Source organism: Vipera ursinii, assembly GCF_947247035.1.
Source record: "Vipera ursinii genome assembly, chromosome: 11".
Lineage (NCBI taxonomy): Eukaryota > Metazoa > Chordata > Lepidosauria > Squamata > Viperidae > Vipera > Vipera ursinii.
In genome coordinates this window covers 18,631,630-18,652,478 of record NC_139524.1, presented here as the reverse complement: position 1 = coordinate 18,652,478, position 20,849 = coordinate 18,631,630, and the positions used below count along the sequence as shown (strand labels likewise).

Here is a 20,849-nt window from a genome sequence, read left to right as displayed (position 1 = left end):
TACCAAGGAGCTCTGAAGGAATGGTACAGCATTATCATTACCATCATTCCTAGCAGCATGGCATGTTCTAAATTCTATAGTAAATAACTTTAATAAGTTAGGGAATTTTCCCCCAGCTAGGAAACAACTTGTACAACTTTTTTCAACCTCAAAGATTTGAAAACAAAGATGATTATTTGAAATAGAAGTTCTCCATCACTGCTTGTAGTACATGCCACAAAAATATGGTGGAACTTGAGGACTTGAGTGATGGAGTAGAACGGATCTGCCAGGTGTAGCAGCACAAGTATAATATGACTATTAACCAACCAACCAACCACTAACCAAAGAAATTGGTATTCTCCTTGATTGGTGCCAGCCCAAAGCAGTAGATCAGTCATTCTCAACTTTGGCAGCTTCAAGATAGGTGGACTTCAACACCCAGAATTCCCCAGACAGCATGGCTGGCTGGGAATTCTGGGAGTTGGTCCATACATCTTAATCTGCCAAGGTTGAGAATGACAGCAGTAGATGCACCATTTTCTTGCATTAAGGGACCCATATTCTAACTAAAATCCTGGAAGGCTAAGTTCATTTGCTAGAGAAATCCATGGCTTCTCCTAGTGTGTCTAGTATGTCCTGAATGTTTTGTTATAGACTTTTGCTAAAGAATGATGCCTCCTAGTGATACTCAGAGCAGGATTTACAGACGGCAAAATGCTCCTAATTCTGCAAGCCCTGGGCTCTCCAATGATGTGGGGGAGGAACTGTAGGTAGCCCAGCAGATTGTCCAAACATGCATTGAAAAAAGAGAGCTGATCTTCTTTCAGTAGATCATCCGTGTCTGCATAAATAAATAAATAAATAAATAAATTTCTTCTCTGAGAAAATCTCTGCTTCGGTTCTTGGCCTAGATTTCAATATTGCTTCTTGGTTTTCAGTCTAATTTCAGAAACTGCTGACTTGGGACAACATTTTCTGGCTTGCAAGCTTCATCCCTTTCATGGAAGCTCCAAAATGCTCTTTCTATGGAAAGTATAATAATAATAATCGTACAATCTGAAACAATGACAATGAGTAGGAAACCATGAAAATTCCCAACTACAGTACAGGAGGTTTCCAGGAATGTTTTAGCTGCCTGGAAAGCATCTCATGTGCCTATAAACATTTGCTTTCAAATACCGCCCAATATTGCTTGTTGCTGCTTGCTAGTTGCCAGCTGTTGGGTTCAACATTGAACGATGTTACACTCTGAGTGTTCCTGCCATCCAGCTGTCAGAAGCCATCGTGCGTTATGGGAGCTACCATCCATAGGACCTTTTGAGGACTCCCGTCAACATTTGTAAGGCAAAGATTTGGGGACAGGGTTTTCAAGGTGTATTCGGCAGACGAGAACCTCAAAAGTGGATGATTGTGGAAGGTGTTCTATTGTGTCCACCACATTCCCCCTCTCAAGATGGTGGTGTGAACTTTTCTCCCTTTATTCCAGGATTTTAGCAAAAATGCCGGGAATTTTCTCTCTCCCCCTGCCCCCTTGTAATGGCCTTATGTCCTTCAGCCCTGGGAGAACATTTTCTAGAAGGCATATCTTGTTCCTCTGTTTCTCACTTTTCTGGTTTCTGTTTACTTCTGGTCTTTCGGCTCACCACCTGTTCTTTTGTTTCAGGTATTAGTGAACATGGGCGCCAGTTGTGACATTAAACTACTAAAGCATAACCTATTTGCTAACTTATCCAAATTCAGCCATCTTCTTATGTGTTGACCTTCACCCGCCATAATCCCCGGTCAGCCTGGCTGGGGATCATGGGAGCCATAGTCTGAATACACCCACAGAATGCCAAGTCGGGAAAGTGGAGGCCTGGGAATTGTGAGAAGTTGAACTGCAACAGATGGGAAGGGCATCTGTTTGGGGAAGATTGCGACAGGTTAACCTGAAAAAAAATAATGCTCATTTTGTCTCTATTAGTTTGACCTTTAGCGTGTTAAATAGGCCACTTATTGTACGATTGCCAGGTAAAGCAAAAGAGCCGGACAAAATTGGGGTTTGCCAGTTTTGTTCCATCTCCGTGACAAAGAACATTACCAGCCCAGAAGGACGTGCTTAATTTTTTTTTAAAATGGCTTTCCAGATAACCGTTTCTTTATTTTAAAAGTGTTTCACAATCCACCTTCCCTCAGTCATTAACGGCAGCTACCAGACGTAAGGGCAGCTGCTGAAAATAAGATGAGACAAACTCTTGCCAGTCCTACCAAAAATGTAAACAGCAGTTTTGTAGCTGCCTAAGTGCCCTTAACCAGACGTCTCCTGAAGGACAGCCAGAAGTTAATCTTAGATCCTCTGAGAGCTCTGCTTCTGATGTCAAGAGGACACAGAGCAAGATTTTCAGTGGGCGAAAGCTGTGTTCAAACGTAACGGTTCTTCAAAAATCACCTAATCTTCTGGGGATCCAAAATAATTCCATGGATTTCCCCAGACCAGTTGAGGTTTTTTTTTAACAACAAAAAAACCCCAAGAAGTGCAAAAAAATATTTTGAATTGATTGGACAACTGATTGTCTGAATGCATCTTGCTGATGGCTGTCTTTGTGTGTATGGATATGTTGAGTGCCAGTGTGGCAGTGGTCCATAATTGCTTTATATTCTGACACAAATGAGCATCACAGCTTCACAGGAGACACCTACAAGAGCCTCCACAGAAGTCCTATAAATTTCACTTGGTGTTACCTACACGGCAGAGGAGGAGGAGGAGGAAGAGGCTTTACTGATATTTATAATTCTCCAGATGCTGTGTTGTTCCTTTGCATAGATTAGCATGTAGAGTTATGTAAGTTGGCACCTTGGGAGGAGAACGAGGTGAGAATAGTGTGTCCTTTGGCATTCTAGTATAATCATTGCTATTTTTATTTTTATTTTTAAAAAGTTGTTTGCTGAGCATGCTTTATGTCAGTGGAACATGGTGTTCCAGGGTGCATCTACCAATGACATCAATGGGATGCACAATCTCCATCAGTTCAAGGGCCACAGTAGGCTTTGTAGCGCTAAGGCCTGGGTTCCAGAAGTAAAAGATGATACAGATTCCCTGAGATTCTGCAAGCATTTTTCCCCTCTAAGAGAAAAGGGTCAAATCTCTACCCAAAACATTAGGGGACGTTCTGGAGCCACAAAGCAATAGCAATAACAGTTAGACTTTATATACCACCCCATAATGCTTTGCAGCATCCTCTGGATGGTTTACAATGTCAGCATTATTTGCACGTTGCCTCCAACAATCTGGGCCCTCAAAGGATGGAAGGTTGAGTCAACCTTGAGCCAGTAAGGATTGAACCTCCAAGCTGTGGGCAGAGTTTGCCTTCAATACTGTACTTTAATCACTGTGCCCACCAGGGCTTTTTTGCCCTCTGTATTGCAATCTATGTGTTGAATTTTTGGCACTTCTCATAATAAGATGCTCCAAACTTTGAGGATCACAACCGGGCTTCTCTTGATTTAGGAAGCCCCAACCCCTGTAGTAGACACAGTTTCTCAGGTTCTCAACCATGAGAAAGAACCACATCTTTGATGCAGGTGAGGTCCCAGTGGGCAGCCCTTCTTACAGCTGAGGCAGGTGAAGGTCCCCCTTTTCCAACCTCCGTTGCTCTCCAGCTGTGCAAATTTGGGAAACACAGGTTGTACTGGTCCATGTTTTCCTTCTGAATGTTGTCCACTGTATCTGAGATTAAAGCAGCTGGGGGGAGGGGAGAAAGAGGAAAGTCCACATGGGCTCTCTCTCCACATGGTGGTGCAAAAGGGGTTCTTATTCCACAGAAAAGGGAAACGTGGTCAAAGGCTCAGAATAGCTTTGTTTTCTCTCTCTTGCATTCCTTTTTTTTAAAAAAAAAAATTATCCCTCCCAGCAGAAGGAAAGGCTGAGTTAATTATATTGAGTTTATTTCTTCTGTTTTGGTGGGCGATCAATCTTAACAAATTGTATAGCTCCCAGTCTTAGAAGAAAGGGAAAGGGCAAGCGATTTGCTTAGGGAAAGAGAACAAAAGAGAAACGAGTTGATTTTTCTAGTGCTTAGATGATTGCAACACCTTCCCTTGGCGCTTCTGTCTTGGTGCAGTCTTGTTAGTCTCTTGGATTCCCTGTCGGGAAGAGATAAGAGGAGTCAAAGATGGAAAAAGAAGTTATAGAGAAACTGCTGGTAGAGCAGATTGATAGCCCTTCTAGGGATGGTGAGAATTGAGTTGTTGGTTTGTTGGTTTGTTTTCGGTTTTTTTCTTTAAGAAATAAAAAACCGAGCAGACTTCACAAATGTCTACACAGAACCATTATGGAAACAGCTTGTGGTTAAAAATGACTGGAAGTGAATCCAACCGATTGGTTTGGTGAGAGTTGCAAAGAGACCAGTGATCTAGACATTTTGGGGGATCAAGGTTTTAGTCTCACTCTTTCTAATCACCATCAATGGCTGGTTGAAGGTAACAAGGTTAAGGAAGCAATGGCCCTTATCAGTGAAGATGAACTTCTGCTTCCAGCAACCGGCAATTTTCTGTCCAGGAGAAAGGATTAAAATGGAGTGGTCCAGAGGTGGTGGTTGTGATGTCAAGTAATAAGCTTTTCTTATTGCTTGTCACAGATCATGAATCAGGCTATTTAATTAAAAGGAGGAAACGGAGTGGGAAAGCAAAGAATAAATGCGGGAAAAATTTGGAAGAAGTGGGTTGTCCACCATGTAATCCTCCCCTTTTCTTAGAGTGGCTCTTGTTTAGTCATTGGGTACAAATAGGCATCGTAAACCACATCAGCTAATGATATCTGTATCAGGGAGGCTCAAAGCAAAATAATCCAACTGGTATCTGATAGATGGCTGGCTGGCTGGCTGGCTGGCTGGCTGATGGATGGATGATGGATAGATGGATCACAGATGGATGGATGATGAATGTCTATGGAGATTGCCCATCATCCAGATCACGGTTGTTCAAAAGGCATCTGGAATTTCTCTGGGCTTTCCTTGAACATGTTTCACTTCTCATTCAAGAAACTTCTTCGTTCTTCAGTTTAGAAATTTATTGGATAAGAACTGAAATGTTTTCAAGGAAAAGGCCAGGAAAATCCAGTTGCTTTTTGGAAAAGCCCTTTTGAGATGGATGGATGGACCAACCAACCTAGCAGTGATTGGACAAGGAAGTCTCCAAGCAGAAGTTTGGGGTCATAGGGTTGCCATATTGTGGCTCCCCAGGAATTCCTCTTACGTAAACTGCTCCCCTGGCCTTTTCGTGGTGTTTTCACATAGCCATTAAGACAGATAAGCATTGATAGGCCTGTCCTTCCCTATAAATACTTACAGTCCAATGCATCTTATGACAGCCTTGGTATATTTGTTGAGATGTATGGAAATTTCCAAAACGTTTGGGTTGAGCTGAGTGATTTTGCTCTTCTGTAAACTTATTTACTTATTTTTGCATCTCTGTGTTCTTTTACAGGAATCTGGTCAACACAGAAGACCTTAGCCAGACTGCTGTTCCTGGTAAGTGCTCTGAAGTCTCTCCATTTTATAAGATAGAGTGTTGTGTTTATGTTGCACTCCTGTGGAGATCCGTTGCTTATTTTAGTAAAACAGCAGGTAGATTAAAACAAACTTTCATGGTCAGGTAGCTCTGAGCTGCGGCTCATCAGGTATATATGGTGAACCACAAGGGCCTGTTACTAAGTAAAGGCAATGAACTAAATTAAAACAGTACCATCTAAATGATAATAAAACAAGGATATATTTTCTCATGCGGGCAACACCAGTCGACCAAATCTGGCTTGTTATGAATGACCACACCATATGGGGATCTCACACTGATTTCACAAAGTAATAGTTGTTGGTAGTCAACATTGCCCAAATGAAACAATTTGGCTAAATAATTCCTGAGCCACTGGCTATTTTGTACTGGATCTGTTTGCATTGCATTGCTTTGAAAAAGACATAGGAAGCCTCATAAAAAGCAACAACGAGGCACTGATTTTGTAGAAGAGGACCAACTGGAAAATCTATCTCACTTACACTCTATCTTGGCTTGAGGCTTCTGCTGGAATAAAATAGGAATAGAATTTAGAATTAGATTTAGAATTATTACAATTGGAATGGAATGGAATGGAATGGAATAGAGAATGGGATGGGATGGGATGCTAGGATTGCCAGCAGAACTCAGTAGGAGCTGTCTATGGTCCTGAAGTGCTGCACAATTGCCCAAGCCCCATCTTAAAGTAAAGGTAAAGGTTCCCCCGCACATGCGTGCTAGTCGTTTCCGACTCTACGGGCCGGTGCTCATCTCCGTTTCAAAGCCGAAGAGCCAGCGCTTGTCCGAGGACGTCTCCGTGGTCATGTGGCCGGCATGACTAGACGCCAAAGGCGCACGGAACGCTGTTACCTTCCCACCGGAGTGGTCCCTATTTTTCTACTTGCATTTTTACGTGCTTTCGAACTGCTAGGTGGGCAGAAGCTGGGACGAGTAACAGGCGCTCACTCTGTTACGCGGCACTCGGGATTCGACCCGCCAAACTGCCGACCTTCTGATCGACAAGCTCAGCGTCCTCACCCACTGAGCCACCGCGTCCCTTTTTAGTCACCGCGCCCCATCTTAGTCATACTCAAAAGACATCCCTCTGTTTGATAGCTTCCACTTCCCATCTGAACTAGGGACATAAACACACCCACAGTGCAATTTGTGGGGAATGTCAATGTGCTCCTTCAAATGCAACAATTCTCTTCCAGATAAAAAGATTGGTATCTGAGGTGGGAATGCAGGACGGATACAGAAAGGCAGAATGTAGCGATATTGGGGTCCCAGTCTCCTCTGACTTCTTCATTGTAAATGGAGGCAGGAAGAGAAAGTCCCCCTTTCCTTCTTTTCAAGTCAACACCCCGTCTTTCATTCCAGAAGGCTGACCCTGTATTTATTTATTTTTTAAGGGTGTTATTCATACTTTAAGGTTGTGGTGAATCAATCTGGTTTGTGTTGCACTTGTATATTTTTCCGGCAAAAGAACAACGAATTGTAAAAAGGAGAGGAGATGTTTGTGAATGTAACAAAGGGAGCAGTAGTCTTTAGAAGAAGAAGGAAAGTCAGCTAGGATGCTTTTTTTGGGGGGGCAGCAAAGCACATTGTGGATGCAAAAAGAGCTTTCCCACATGTATGCTCCCATTGCGTTAGGTCTGCTTCTCTCAGAATTAATGCCTCCAGCAAGGTAGAAATGCTAAACCACTGAAAAATAGTGTAATAGAAAAATCAGCGATGTGTGATGAGGTGGAGCAGAGGTTGCCCAAACCTTTAATATCCTGGCCTGGAATACAAGCTCATCCAGCCCACAGGGCTCAGATAACCTACAAATTAAAGGCTTGTTCTTTTTTTTAAAAAAACCTTAATAAATAACTAAATAAACCACGTTGATTCAGAAGTAGGAGAAGATGCATAATGTCTGCACAGGATACTTCTAAGGTGTTCTTGTTGGTCCAGCTGCTTTCCAAAATTAATTGTTTTAAGATTTTATTTATTTATTTATTTATTTTATTTAGTTATATTTATATACCGCCCTATTCCCTGAGGACTCAGGGTGGTTTACAGGGAATTAAAAATCCACAATACAAAAATTAAGAACAAATTAAAAAGTATTAAATTAACCCTGTAGTCAGTTAAAAAGAACCCCAAATTAAAAATTTTAGAGATCTGTGTGGATTTGGGAGGAGAAGGAAGAACAAAACGGAGATGAAATTTTAAACCAGTCTAATCAATTCAAGCAATACAAAGGGTCAGTTTAGAAGTGACGGATAAATAGTATTTGAAAATTCATTTCCAAATTCAAAGTGCAGAGAGTTCCGTCATTAGAGAGGGGCTATTGAAATTAACAGTGGAAAGCCCCCTGGTTCTCAGGCTGAGAAGATGATGACAAAGGATCCATTGACTTCAAAGCACGTCTGGAGCACTTGTGGGCAATCACAAGATCTCTCCTTGTCTGGAGAGGAATTATCAAAAGTCGGCCTAGTTACTATCTCTTCATTCAACTGCAGTCATCAGATTCAGTTTTTGTGGACGTGTTTTTCATCCTTCTTTGCTTTCCTGGAAGAAATAGGTTAACAGTCTATAGGATTGCAAAGGTTGCTGCAAGTGGGATTTGTTGAATAGTAGGAGGGAGAACAAGGAGTTGGCATTTAATATTTTCCTACTACCTTCACAAATAATTTGCTTTTGTCAAAGACCAAAGAAGGAAGATGGCTTCCTCCCTCCCTCCCTCCCTCCCTCCCTCCCTCCCTCCCTCCCTCCCTTTCTTTCTCTTTCTTTCTTTCTTTCTTTCTTTCTTTCTTTCTTTCTTTCTTTCTTTCTTTCTTTCTTTCTTTCTTTCTTTCTCTTTTTTTCTTTCTTTCTTTCTTTCTTTCTTTCTTTCTTTCTTTCTTTCTTTCTTGCTTGCTTGCTTGCTTGCTTGATGTGATTCGCCTGAACTTGAGTTAACGTTTCATCCCCTCTTTCTGTAATTGATTCCTCCATGAGTTTTGCGCAGATAATTTTCACTGTGGTCTTTTGCTCATTCCTGGACATTCTTATAGAAGTCATTTGAGCATGCATGCAATTATTTTCCCAGCTTGCTATCGCAAAGCAACATCCATGGTTGACATCCACAAAACTCCAAACCTTCTCAAATTGCAAGGTTGCTTTTGCTGAAAAGGCTTTCACAGGTGAGGTCAAGAAGAATGTGTCTCGTTGGGCATTTGTACCAGAAGAAATGCCCTTGGGCAGTGTTTCTCAACTTCAGTGACTTTTAAGATGTGTGGACTCACAAAATTCCCCAGCCAGCAAGCTTAAACTTGCCGAGGTTCAGAAACACTGCACCTGGGGGACATGTGCAGTGCAATACAAAGGCCCTCAAAAAAACCCCACCCCATATTTCTTTTTATTTTGAACAAATTTCCCCTATTTTCATGCTCCTTGGTGTAATTTTAGTTTCTCTTTTCTTGGATGACCTGAGCCATTCAAGAATGAGCTTCTGACGTGTTCTTCACCCATCACAGATTGCAAGGTGATGCTCTATTCTTTCAGTGAGAAATGAAGTGGTTACCTGGAACTGGGAAAACATGGAGCTGGATGACAAAACCCACTGAGGAGGGTTGGCTCCATGTTGACAAGATGCTGAACCTGATTGCTGCCTTTAACCCATTTTGCACAATACAGTACGTTGAACCATAAAGTAGCCAAACAAGCAAGCTTCATGTAACACACACTCACAGCCTTACAAATCAAACTCAGCATTTTGGCTCATTCTAGGCAACATGGGATCCTCCCCACCTCCCCTCTTTAAGCAAACTGGGCAGCTCAGTCCAGTGCTGAAGGCTCATGGATAGGAGAAATATTTCCAGTTGTTTGGGACTATGTTAAATTAGGAAATTCTGCTGGATTATTGGTAGATATTTTTGCATGGTGGTAGATAGAGCAGTTCTTGGCTGTGGTTGTGCTGGAGATAGGGGTGGACAACTACATCAGAGCAGTTCCCATCAGGTTCAAAGGAGAATTAATTCAGGATTGCCGGTAGAAGCTTCTTGGATGTCGTGTAATTCTTCTCAACTATTGTACGGTGGGAGGTGAGTTCTCAAGATCTGGACTTGGCAGAAATCTAGATTTCTTTGTTCCATCCAAGATGATCATTAAGTGATTTTGGAATAGAAGATTCATGATGGAATGTCCTTTTTTTTAGCTAAACCTTCCTCTGATGAAATGCTAGCATACTTCTCCCTCCAAAGTAAGAACAGACTCTTGCTTCTTGAACCACTTTTGGTGCCTTGCCATTGGGTGTTCCACAATTTTTTACCAGCACATGGATGGGAGCACACGCAACATAGGAAAGTAAATGGGATCGGATGGATGACCAGGCTCAATTTCTCCTAGTTGGATTTGGAGGGGAGCATCAGTGGTGGCTCAAGCGGGAAGGAAGTCAACACCAGAGCTGATCAGGTGGAGACACCACAAATACTGTGTAGCGGGGAGCTTGAAAATTGTTTGGAAAGCAGATTAACAAACCAACTAAATTCTCCACCCACCTAAATGTAAATGCCCATAACGTGCAAATAAACATGAGATGGGAACCGTTGTTGTTTGCTATCCTAGCCTCAGGAAGGAGAGTGGAGGAGGAGGAGGAACAAGGCTGCCTCAGCTGGCAACAGAGTTCTCCTTTGCTGCTGCCTGTTGGCACCAAGCCCAGATGGAAATGATAGTGAGAGTCATGTCCACCTCTCTCTCCAGCAGCAGCCTCGCCTCCATCTGATCTTTTAAGTAGATCCAGAGCTTAGCTGTCAGCGGGCCTTATGCTGAAAGCCTGTTAGGAGCAGATGAGAGGTTTGCTTGTTAGGTGCCCCCATCTTCTTTCACGTTGATGGCAAGCTCTGAAATGAAAAGGGCCTCCTCCTTGCAGTGGCCATCTTCCCTTTTGGCTTTGGTGAATATGGCTACAGGACCTCTTGCAGGGATGGAGGTCTAAGTGATGTGTAGCATCATGGGGCATCAAGAAGCTTGAGCTCCTCCTCGTTCTGAACAAACCAGTGGCAGAGAAAACATTTCATTTTGAGATGATCTTGGAAATACTCTCCTGTTACCCCATTGATTCAGTTCCACTCATTTTATTATGGCATTTAGTCAGCAAGCTTGGTTGATTCATCAGATCTGTGGTCCACCTTTCCTTCAGGAGTATAAAACGCATCTCTGTGAAGTGCCAGGAAAATCAGGAGACCCAGTCAGTTCAAATAGCTATAAAGACTTATTATAAGCTCTCCACAAGAATCTGAACTACTAACAGCCATGGAAAATTAGTGGGAGATAAAGAGTAGAAAGAATTCAAGGTGGGCTGGACTTAGATCTCTTGTGGGCACAAAGGGACTCGAGACTGATGACTGTTTGACCCCTCCCTCCCTTAGGCTCAGCCTGGTCATCTCCTACAATCTCCTATAGCAATTCCTCCTCCTCCTCCTCCTCCTCCTCCTCCTCCTCCTCCTCCTCCTCCTCCTCCTCCTCCTCCTCCAACCTGTTCCCAAGTAATGTCCCTGTGATATTCAGCTGTGTGATACTGATTGGCTCTAAACTATCTAGAGGAGCTTCTGAGGCTGTGGGGTGGATGGGGGGTGGGTGTGGGTTGAACAGTTGTCCCTGGAGAGTTCAAAGAAGAAGTGACACAAAGTTGGTGGATTGCAGATAAGTTAAGAGACTTAGATGCTGAGTGCTGGCTTTTATGAGACACACATAATGAATAATATCTGGGGATAATTAGCAGAAATGTGAAGTGCTGACCATAAACAAAGAAATTGCTGATCTCTAGCAAGATCTGAGCTGGGATATTCACTGGGATAGAAGAGGGAGGGAGGTAAAGCCCAGCCAGGCTTACAAGGTTCTGTTGCAGGTAATCCTTGATTGTCGAGCATCATTAGGACCAAAATTTATGTCACTAAGTAATGAAGTCCTAATGTGAGTCACACCCAATTTTACAATCTTTTTTTTTGCCACAATCGTTAAGCAAATAATCATGGTCATGAAGCAAATCTGGCTTCCCCTTTGTTAGGAGTCTGCTAGGAAAGTCGTAAATGCTGATCAGGAGATCCTAGGATGCTTCAACAGTTGTAAATACATGGCAGTTGCTAAATACTCAAATCACAATTAGGTGGATAAGATAAGTTAACCTTTATTGTCATTTTTTAGTCTGAGCACACTGGCTTACATTAAAAGTGAAATTCTGTTGCCTGTTCTCAAAAGAAAGTATATATCTACCCATGCGCATACATAACACACATATACACATGCTGTATACATACATCTCTATCTATCTGTCTGTCTGTCTGTCTGTCTGTCCGTCCGTCCGTCCGTCCGTCCATCCATCCATCCATCCATCCATCCATCCATCCATCCATCTATCTATCTATCTATCTATCTATCTATCTATCTATCTATCTATCATCTATCCATCATTCTCAATCCTTCTTAGATCCCAGGAAGGACCTCTCCGTATGACTTCCAAATATCATCTTCTTTCTTAGGACATAAGTAATATTTCAGCCCTCTTACCTATTTCTCTCAAGGTCATCTCTCTACAGGACCCTGACCTCTACAGGACCCTTGTCCCCCAGTGAAGGCCACATTAGGAAAGAGGCAACTGCACTCCCAGCCCTGAGAAAATCAGGTAGAAGACCACCTGCTTCCCCCTCCCAAAAATAAATATTCCGATGCCCTTCTTTTTCTCATCCCTTCAAAGGAGTGAGACCCTCACTCCTGCGATAGATCTGAGCATTTTCCGTTTTCTGCCGCTCTGCAGATAGGCACCCGTACATCTTTCAGCATTAAGGAACTTGCTTCTATTATGAATTGTCACCGTGAGATTAAACACCTAAATTCCAATTACAGGACCAGCTGTTCGGCTGCATCACAGCCCCCCTTTCCCCCCCCCCAAGGCTAAATGACGCCTGACAGAGGAAGCATCTGAAAATGCTTGGGTGAAGAGCTTTGGAAAGAGCAGGACTAAATAGTTATGGATGGCGCCACCTTCCCCTTGAATGATGGTCCTCCTGGGGCCAAACTCAGGGCGATGGGACCACCCCTCACATTTTGCCTCTGTAGATGTAAAAAAGGGAGGAAGGTCTTTAATGGTGGGGGAAACAGACAGGGGAAGGGCGACGAGCCCCTCCTGTAAGTGTTTCTCTCCACCCTTTCCTCGGTTTTTGCAATAATCCAGAGAAAGTCCCAAGAGCAGTCAATCAAGAGAAGCCATGGCGGGTGAAATGGAGAAGAAGCATTATGCGTCAGTAATAATTTGAAAGGAACAGGATGGGTGAGGACAGATTCAAAGGGACGTTTGTGCGAGGCTATTTCCAGAGGAGCCAGCGAGATGAACGAAGACGTAAGATGGAAGAACAGAACCCATCTTTTGTTTGCTCCTATTACTGGTGAAACTTTGCTCCACCCTTTGGAGCTTCGTGGAAAGAGGACATATTTAGCACCTTGCTACAAAGGAATTTACCTGCTCCCTTTCTCCAAATTTCTCTTCCTGTTGACATTTCAATTTCATTCCCCTACCTAGTACTATCTGGTTTAAATGCATCCCAAAACAAGAAATAGACACCTAGATGTCTAAGATGTCTTAAAACCCATCTCTTTAAACAAGCTGGCCTGGCCTGATGGGATGGGGTGGGATTTTTATAAATGATTTCAATTTTAAATTTGTATTAATTTATGGGCATTGTTTAATCATGTTTTAATAATTTTAATTAATTTTTGTATCTAATTTTTATGTATTGCCCTGTTCACCGCCCTGAGTCTCTTGAGAGAAGGGCGGTATACAAATTAAATTAATAAATAATAAATAAATAAATAAGACAAAGCCTACAAACAAATTGCAGATGTTCTGAAATATTTATTTGGAGACACATTTATCAATGAACAAATGGGAACATTGAGAAACACACTGACAGCCATTTCTTACCCAAACCCTTATGGTCATTCACCCTTTCTTTTTGGTCCCTTGATGTAGCTCTTCGAATTCACGCAGCCCAAGTTGGAGACCCGGCGCCTCATGATGGGATGAGCTCCTGCCCACCTAGCAGAAGAATAGAATATAACTTTATTACGGTCATAGACCAGCAATAGACATCATTTTTTGGGGTATAGTCATGCTGGCCACATGAACACAGAAATTGTCTTCAGAGAATGCTGGTTCCCTTGGCCAAGAAACAGAGATGAGCAACGCCCTTTAGAGTTGGACATGGCTGATAGGGAAGTCTTTACCTTTACTTTCCTTAATTGACATATTTCGTACTTTAAAGCAAAGGTTCTCAACCTTGGCAGTTTTAAGATGGATGGACTTCAACTCCCAAAATTCCCCAGCGGGCCATGCTGGCTGGGGAATTCTGGGAGTAGAAGTCCATGCATCTTAAAGCGAGAGACATAGCTTTAAAGATTTTCTTTGCTCATCTCAGAGAATATTTGAGGATGGGCAGCTATGGAAATATTACAGACCCAAATCAGACAGAATCCTCGGAACCCTATTCAAGAACTCTCTTCATGTTCCACTTGGAAACAGCTCCTTATTGTGTTTTCTCTGGCTCAAGTTCATCTTCTTGCAATAAACCAGGAAAGTGAGAAGGTCATTACAAATCTTTCTTTCTTTCCTTTTTTTTTTTGGGGGGGTGTAATTCATCTCTGATTGCAGGGCAGATCACTTTGACCCCATTGTTGCCAGAAGCATAAAAGTATTCTGTGGCTGTTACATTTTCTGTAAGTAGGTGATGAAAGCCAGAAGTTCAATTCCATATTAAGATACCTAATAGAAAGAACCCAGCACCCTGAGTGCATTGCACACCTGCGGATCTGACCTCTGGCGGAACTGTTCCAGGAGATGAAGGACATTTATTGGCATTAAAGGCTGCCACATCTTGAGACAAATATGCCTCTCTTGGTTGAAAAGTCTCTCCTTAAACTTCCTTGTAGGATTGTAGAATCTAGACTGAATCATAGAATCATAAAATGAATCATAAAATCATAGAATCAATCATAGAATTGTAGACTGAATCATAGAATCACAGAAGGAATTGTAGAAGCATAGAATCAATCATAGGATCATAGACTCAACCATAGAATCATAGGCTCAACCATAGACACAGTCATAGAATCATAGAATCAATCATAGGATCATAGACTCAACCATAGACTCACTCTAGAATCATAGACTCAATCATAGAATCAACCAAAGAACCAATTATAGTCATAGAATCAACCATAGAATCACTCATAGGATCATAGAATCACTCATAGGATCAAAAGGACCTGCACTATCCCTAGTGGATGACAATCCAAGCTGTGTTTAAAAATCTTTGGTGAAGATGAAGAAACCATTCCATGTGGCAAGCTGTTCCACTGGTTGACAGTTCTTTTTGTTCTTCTTCACGTCTCACCTGTCTCTCCATCCCTGAGGTTTCACCCATGAGTTCTGGTCTTAGTCTCTGGAGCAAATGAGCAGTCCAACCCGTTTACAATGTGAAAAACCATCAGATATTTCAAGATAGTCACCTTGTTCCTGCTTAAGTTTCTTTTCTAAAAGCTGGACCTACCCAGATCTTTTCACCATACCACATAGCACCTGATTTCTAGTCCTTTCGCCCATCTGGTAGCCTTCTCCAGATTTATTTATTTTTATTTTTTTATTTTTATTACATTTATATCCCGCCCTTCTCCGAAGACTCAGGGCGGCTTACAAGCTTAGCAGTAGCCTTCATTCTATGTATATGCCTGCTTGTTAGGGCTTTCACACACAACCCAAGCGGCATTATTACAAAGTCAGCTTATAGATTTGCTCAATTTATCAATGCATTCTTATAACTGGGGTGTAAAAGCTCTGACTTCTGGAATTCAAGATGAGTGGCTTTCTTCCCATTAAAAATCCATTGCTGTTCCTTCTATTCTCTTTGAGAGCTTTTCAAAGCCATGTTAATAGACTGCAATGTCAATAGCAGGGCCTCGTGGTATCAAAAGACTCATTTTTATGTAGGCTAAGCTTCCACAAAATACAATCCCCTATCTTCAAGGTGCTGCAAGTGTCTTTGTTGTTTTTGCTATGTGCTTCTGTTGTTATATTTACTCGGGTTTAACTAAGAGTGTGTTGACATTCCTTCTGACTTGGATCATAAGCTCTTTTGATTTGGGATTGCAGCTTTGTGGAGGTATTTCTCCTCCCCCACCCCCGGTCTACAAGTGACTGTACATTGATGAAAGGCTATTAAAAGGCAAGCTACAATTAAGAGAGTTCCAATTTAAGCTGCAATGAAAATAGTTTCCATTGAGGTTCTCTTTGGTGCACTCATTTGTGTGAATAAAACACTACACCATACAGAAGGATTCTTCACATAGTAATCCATGTGAACTCTCAGCATACTACTTGTCTATGGAAGGATGAAAAACTCAGGCGACAGCACAATGGCGAGGTTTAGTTTCACCCTACATAGTAATAAAACTCTTTTATCTTTCAAAAACCAGGCCAGACAATTAATATTACATTCGACTCCCCAAAATAACTGAACTTATAGTTATGGAGGTCAACCAAGCTAGATGAAGATGATTCTTCTGTTTGATTCACTTTCCAGGCTAGAAAATAAACCCAGATGATTCTCCTCATTGATGGTGACCATTAATAAACCATGGAGGAAATGTTTTCACATATTTGTTAAGAGTTACACTCTGCCTTGCCATCCAGAAGCTCAAGAACATAAACAACTATCCCTTCTTCCAATTTTCGCCATCAGAGAAAGCCAGTGAGGTTGGTTGGATTGTGACAAAGACATCTGGGGACCTTCTGGGAGTTGAAGTCCACCCATCTTAAAGTTGCCAAGGTTGAGAAAACCCACGTAAAAGATTTTATTTGCTCATCCCAGGGCATATTTGAGGATGGGCACCTATGGAAACTCAAACCAGAGTGGATCCTCTAAGCCATATTTGAGACCTCTCTGTATGCTCTTGTTTGGAAGCAGCTCCATGACTGAAAGTGGGGTGTTAGTTTTCCTGCTCCTGGCTCAGCATATTAACCACTCTGCCACCCTACCACTCCATAACTCTTAAAAGACAGATCTCTTCTAACTTGATAAAGCCTTGATAAATTCAGAGGAATTGCCCGAAGGTATTCGGAATGTCTCGTCTGAAAAACAGCCCATGAAATCTTTGCGTGGTGCTCTTGGCATTCAATAGCTTGAGACAAGCTAGACACTGATTTGGATCTTGTTCACCCTCTCCAAAGGAAAATAGACAATTACAGAGCGGGCCGTGAGCAAATAAGCCATCATCCACGAATGAAGCCCTGGGTCTCGTCCTCACTAATGACAGCCCAAAGAGCTCAGCTTTTAGCAAAAAAGCTTCATTAAAAAATTACACTTCAGAATTTAGTCGGAGAGTTTGACAGAGATATTTTAGCGGTATTGTGAAGGAGAAATCAAATGGGTGTTCTATCAGATGGGAAAGCCGTGTGAGTAGATAGCTGAAGAAGGCAGGAAAAGATGTAGGATGATTTAGAGAAAAAAGAGCAGATAAACAACATCAACAGCAGCAGCGAAACGGAAAATAAAAGAAGAGCTTTGAGGGCATCATCACACCATTTCACTGCCCAGAGTCCAGTGGATATGGAGGAGGCAATAAATTTAGTTCTTCCTCCTCCTCCTCCCCCTCCTCCTCCTCCTCCTCCTCCTCCTCCTCCTCCTCCTCCTCCTCCTCCTCCTCCTTCTTCTTCTTCTTCTTCTTCTTCTTCTTCTTCTTCTTCTTCTTCTTCTTCTTCTTCTTCTCCTTCTCCTTCTCCTTCTCCTTCTCCTTCTCCTTCCCATTGTGACTTAGCAAAGAGCAGGCCACAGCATGTCCCCTCTTTGGGCTTCAGAGACATCTACAGCACGATGATCATCACCATCTGTTCTCCTGGTGGGTCCCCACAAGGTTTCTTGGCCTTAACTTGTCTTAGGGTTGAGTCTAGGGCTCACTCAGTAAAGAAGCCTATTTCAAAATATTCTACTCTATTCTTGGTCTCTTATATGAACGCAACCATTGATTATAGAAGCTTCAGTTGACACCCTGATTTCTCTGAAATGATAATAACAAAAAAGGCATCTAAAATGGCGGGTTTGAAATCTTATTCCGGCATGAATCCCACAAAAAATATATATGCCTGGGTGGGATGAAGCCCAATCTACAGATCTTTTCACACTGGGAAAAGAGTATTTCTCCCGCCAAACAGATGGCTGTGCTGTCAATCCTGACAGCTCAGATTACCTTTGGAGGGAAAACAGGAAAAGGGTGGGGGGGAGTCCTCCTCCCACCCCCTACCCACCAGCCCTTCTTTTTTGCAAACAGGTTGCGGTTGCTGCTAGGACTGAAAATACCATGCCCACCACCTGCCCCCATGTTTCTGTAGAATCTCTTTCCCCCCCCCTTGGCGTGGCAGATGGTTTACATAGCCAGAGGGAGGAGGGGAGGAGAAGGGAAGGGAAGGGAAGGGAAGGGAAGGAAGGAAGGAAGGAAGGAAGGAAGGAAGGAAGGAAGGAAGGAAGGAAGGAAGGTTGGTTCTCAGTATTTTCCTTCTGGAAAGGACCTTACACCATCCTACCTGTCTAGAATCAATCTGAATACAGAATAAATGTTTTGGTGGTATCAGTGGAAACGTCCCTCCCAAAACCAAGAACAGATTTAGAAGAAATAATAGTTTTGATCAGGACTTCAAAGAGTTAAATTCTCCTCCCCTGATCCTGATTCTCTCCTTCCCCAACACGTGGCTACAGTTGGCCTTTCAAGCAACTTGATGTGACGCTTTGAGCATCCATCATATGTCAGCAGTATCGCTACAGAGTTGGGGGTGGGGTATTGCAAATGAGGGAAAATATACTGGAAAGGAGAAGGGGGCATGTGTAGAAATCTTACCCCTTCAACATCCTGTGCCATTAGCTCGTGGCAAAGGTCTTCATTGTGGAGGGGGGGGGAGCCAGGGAAATAGTACCAAAGTATTCTCAGCAAATATTGAACCTCAAGTAACCAACTGTATTTTAGCCTAGCAAGTTATGTAAATCTGGCAACTCTCCCTCCCTTCCTTCTCCTCCCTCCCCCTTCCTCCCTCCCTTCTCTCCTTCCTTCCCCCTTTTCTCCTCCCTCCCTCCCTCCCTTCTCCCTCCCCCTGTCTCCCTCCCTTCCTTCTTTCCTTCCTTCCTCTCCCTCCCTCCCTCCCTCCCTCCCCATATCAATTTCTAGCAAGATGGCAAAGGAGGAGGGTTTCACCTAAATGTAAGAATATTGGAAAGCATTGATTTCCTGAAAGAGGCCTCGGTGCTATTATTCATTACATCAGCCGAATGGCTAATATAGTTATTACAGACAATGAACAAGGGAAAATAGAAAGCCAATTAAAAAAATAATAGTAGCAGTAATAAATGAAGCCTGTTGGCTAAAGCTAGGTTGGTTTTCTCACTAATTATTTTGCTACTTCATCAAGTAGGACATGAATTAATTCATGAGGGGCAACATAATTTTTGCCTTGCTTGGCAGTCTTTGGAAGATCTTGGAAGACAATAGGACAAGCATGAGGGTTCCTGCACTTTTAATCCATAATACATAAACCCCATCTGTTCTTATTTCCTAAGAATTCTTCCCAGTTTTAAACGCTTCCTTGCAAGAAAACAATAATGCACTGTCTATGATTCAGCCCGATTTCGCTTTTAGGCTAAATTTTTTGGAAAATCTTTTTCCAATATTTGCTAGCAGTCTAGGTTGAGACGGTTGACTTCCATCCATTCTGTGTTGGACCAGCTCAGAAGATAAACCTACCCCTAGCTTGTGTGCAGAAGATTTCCGTTTTCAAGGCTGTTTTCCAAAATAAAATGAGTGGAATTGGCATATTTTGTGACTTGGAAGAACATTTTTCTCAAAGAGATTTCCGAAGGATTCCTGAGACAGTCAGGTCAGATGGCGTCCCTCCTCCACCATGAGTTTCATTCAAGGGCTACAAGTTGCACCCCAATAACCTTTGTGGCTTTCATCCCATGTACATCTCTTAGCTGACATAAGCCAGGGATTTCCACCAGTATGACTTGTTCTTATGAGTGTCAGGCTCAGATGTTGATCCAAACAAATCAATGGTGCCCAAGTTATACCAGGGCAGTGAACAGTCTGAAAAGTGAGGTAAGGGGCTAGCCCATAGCATCCCTCCATTAGCAGTAAGGGAAGTCCAGCAGGGAAGCTTCATCTTAAGGAGAATGAGATCTTTGGCCAAGTCAGCATCAGGCGTGAGTAATGAAAGTGTCAACAGATCACCAATACTGGGAAACCTCCTCTCACATGAGATGTTGGCTGATAGGCAAGACTGTTAAGTAAGCCATTGGACAATTGCCGCCAAAATTTTCAAGGTTACCTGAAGCTGGAGTTGATCTTCTCACCTTCTTCTGGCTTTGCTCATGTAGCGCACACTCAACTGTTGGCCAAGAAGGAAGAAGTAGATTAAGTAAGTACTCTCTTAAGTAGGTACTTAAGTAGGTATTTAAGCAGTGAAACATCTTCTACCTCAAGAAAAAACATATCCAGTTGCCTTTTGGAAAAGCCCCTTTGAGACAAGCAACTAGTCAAGGAGAGAAGCAACCTAGAACTAAGGAGAAACTTCCTGACAGTGAGAACAATTAACCGGTGGAACAACCTGCCTCCAGAAGCGGTGAATGCTCCAAGACTGGAAGTTTTTAAGAAGAGACTGGACAGCCAGTTGTCTGAAGTGGTATAGGGTTTCCTGCCTGAGCAGGGGGTTGGACTAGATGACCTCCAAGGTCCCTTCCAACTTGATGATGATGATGATGATGATGATGATGACTGAGAATCTCCATAGACATGAAGTAGCTAGGGTAAGAATGGCCGGTAATCAAAGCAATTGTCCGTCCATCCAGACTGGATTTTGAGGTACTCCCGATGTTGGTCCTGTTTTTGTGAACATAAGGACCTCTGTGCCCCAAATTTAAGGTCCCTAACATCTCGGGGGCTGAAGGGCTTGTTCTTCCATTGCAGCTTTTTTAATTTTTAGAGAGCGAAAGGAGGCAGTTGAGATTGTTCCTGCCGGTTCTTTCAGAGGTATATTCAAGACTGACCCCTTCGGTCGCAAGATCTTTCATGCAGTTGGCGTCCATTATATAAATGAATTCCTAGAACCTCAGGGCTTCTGGTTTCCACCGGTCAGCACATTATGTCATTTCCATCCACCCCTCCGCCACCCACCCTTTTTTTCTTTTAACAAATTGATAGCTGCAAACAAGTTCTTGAATTAATGAATAGAAAGAAGCCCGGAGCCTTGGATGTACTAGAATGCTTTTAAGAGAGACTTGCAG

The 20,849-nt window shown here is 42.6% G+C and overlaps 1 protein-coding gene across 1 annotated transcript in view; it reads left to right on the top strand.

Moving 5' to 3' along the window:
* LINGO1 (leucine rich repeat and Ig domain containing 1) overlaps positions 1 to 20,849 on the top strand; it is a 204,108-nt gene that overhangs the window by 49,454 nt on the left and 133,805 nt on the right. Inside the window, exon 2 of the mRNA XM_083370976.1 lies at positions 5,446 to 5,489. The gene's annotated coding sequence lies outside the window, so the exon portion shown is untranslated. The remainder of the gene's footprint in view (positions 1 to 5,445; positions 5,490 to 20,849) is intronic.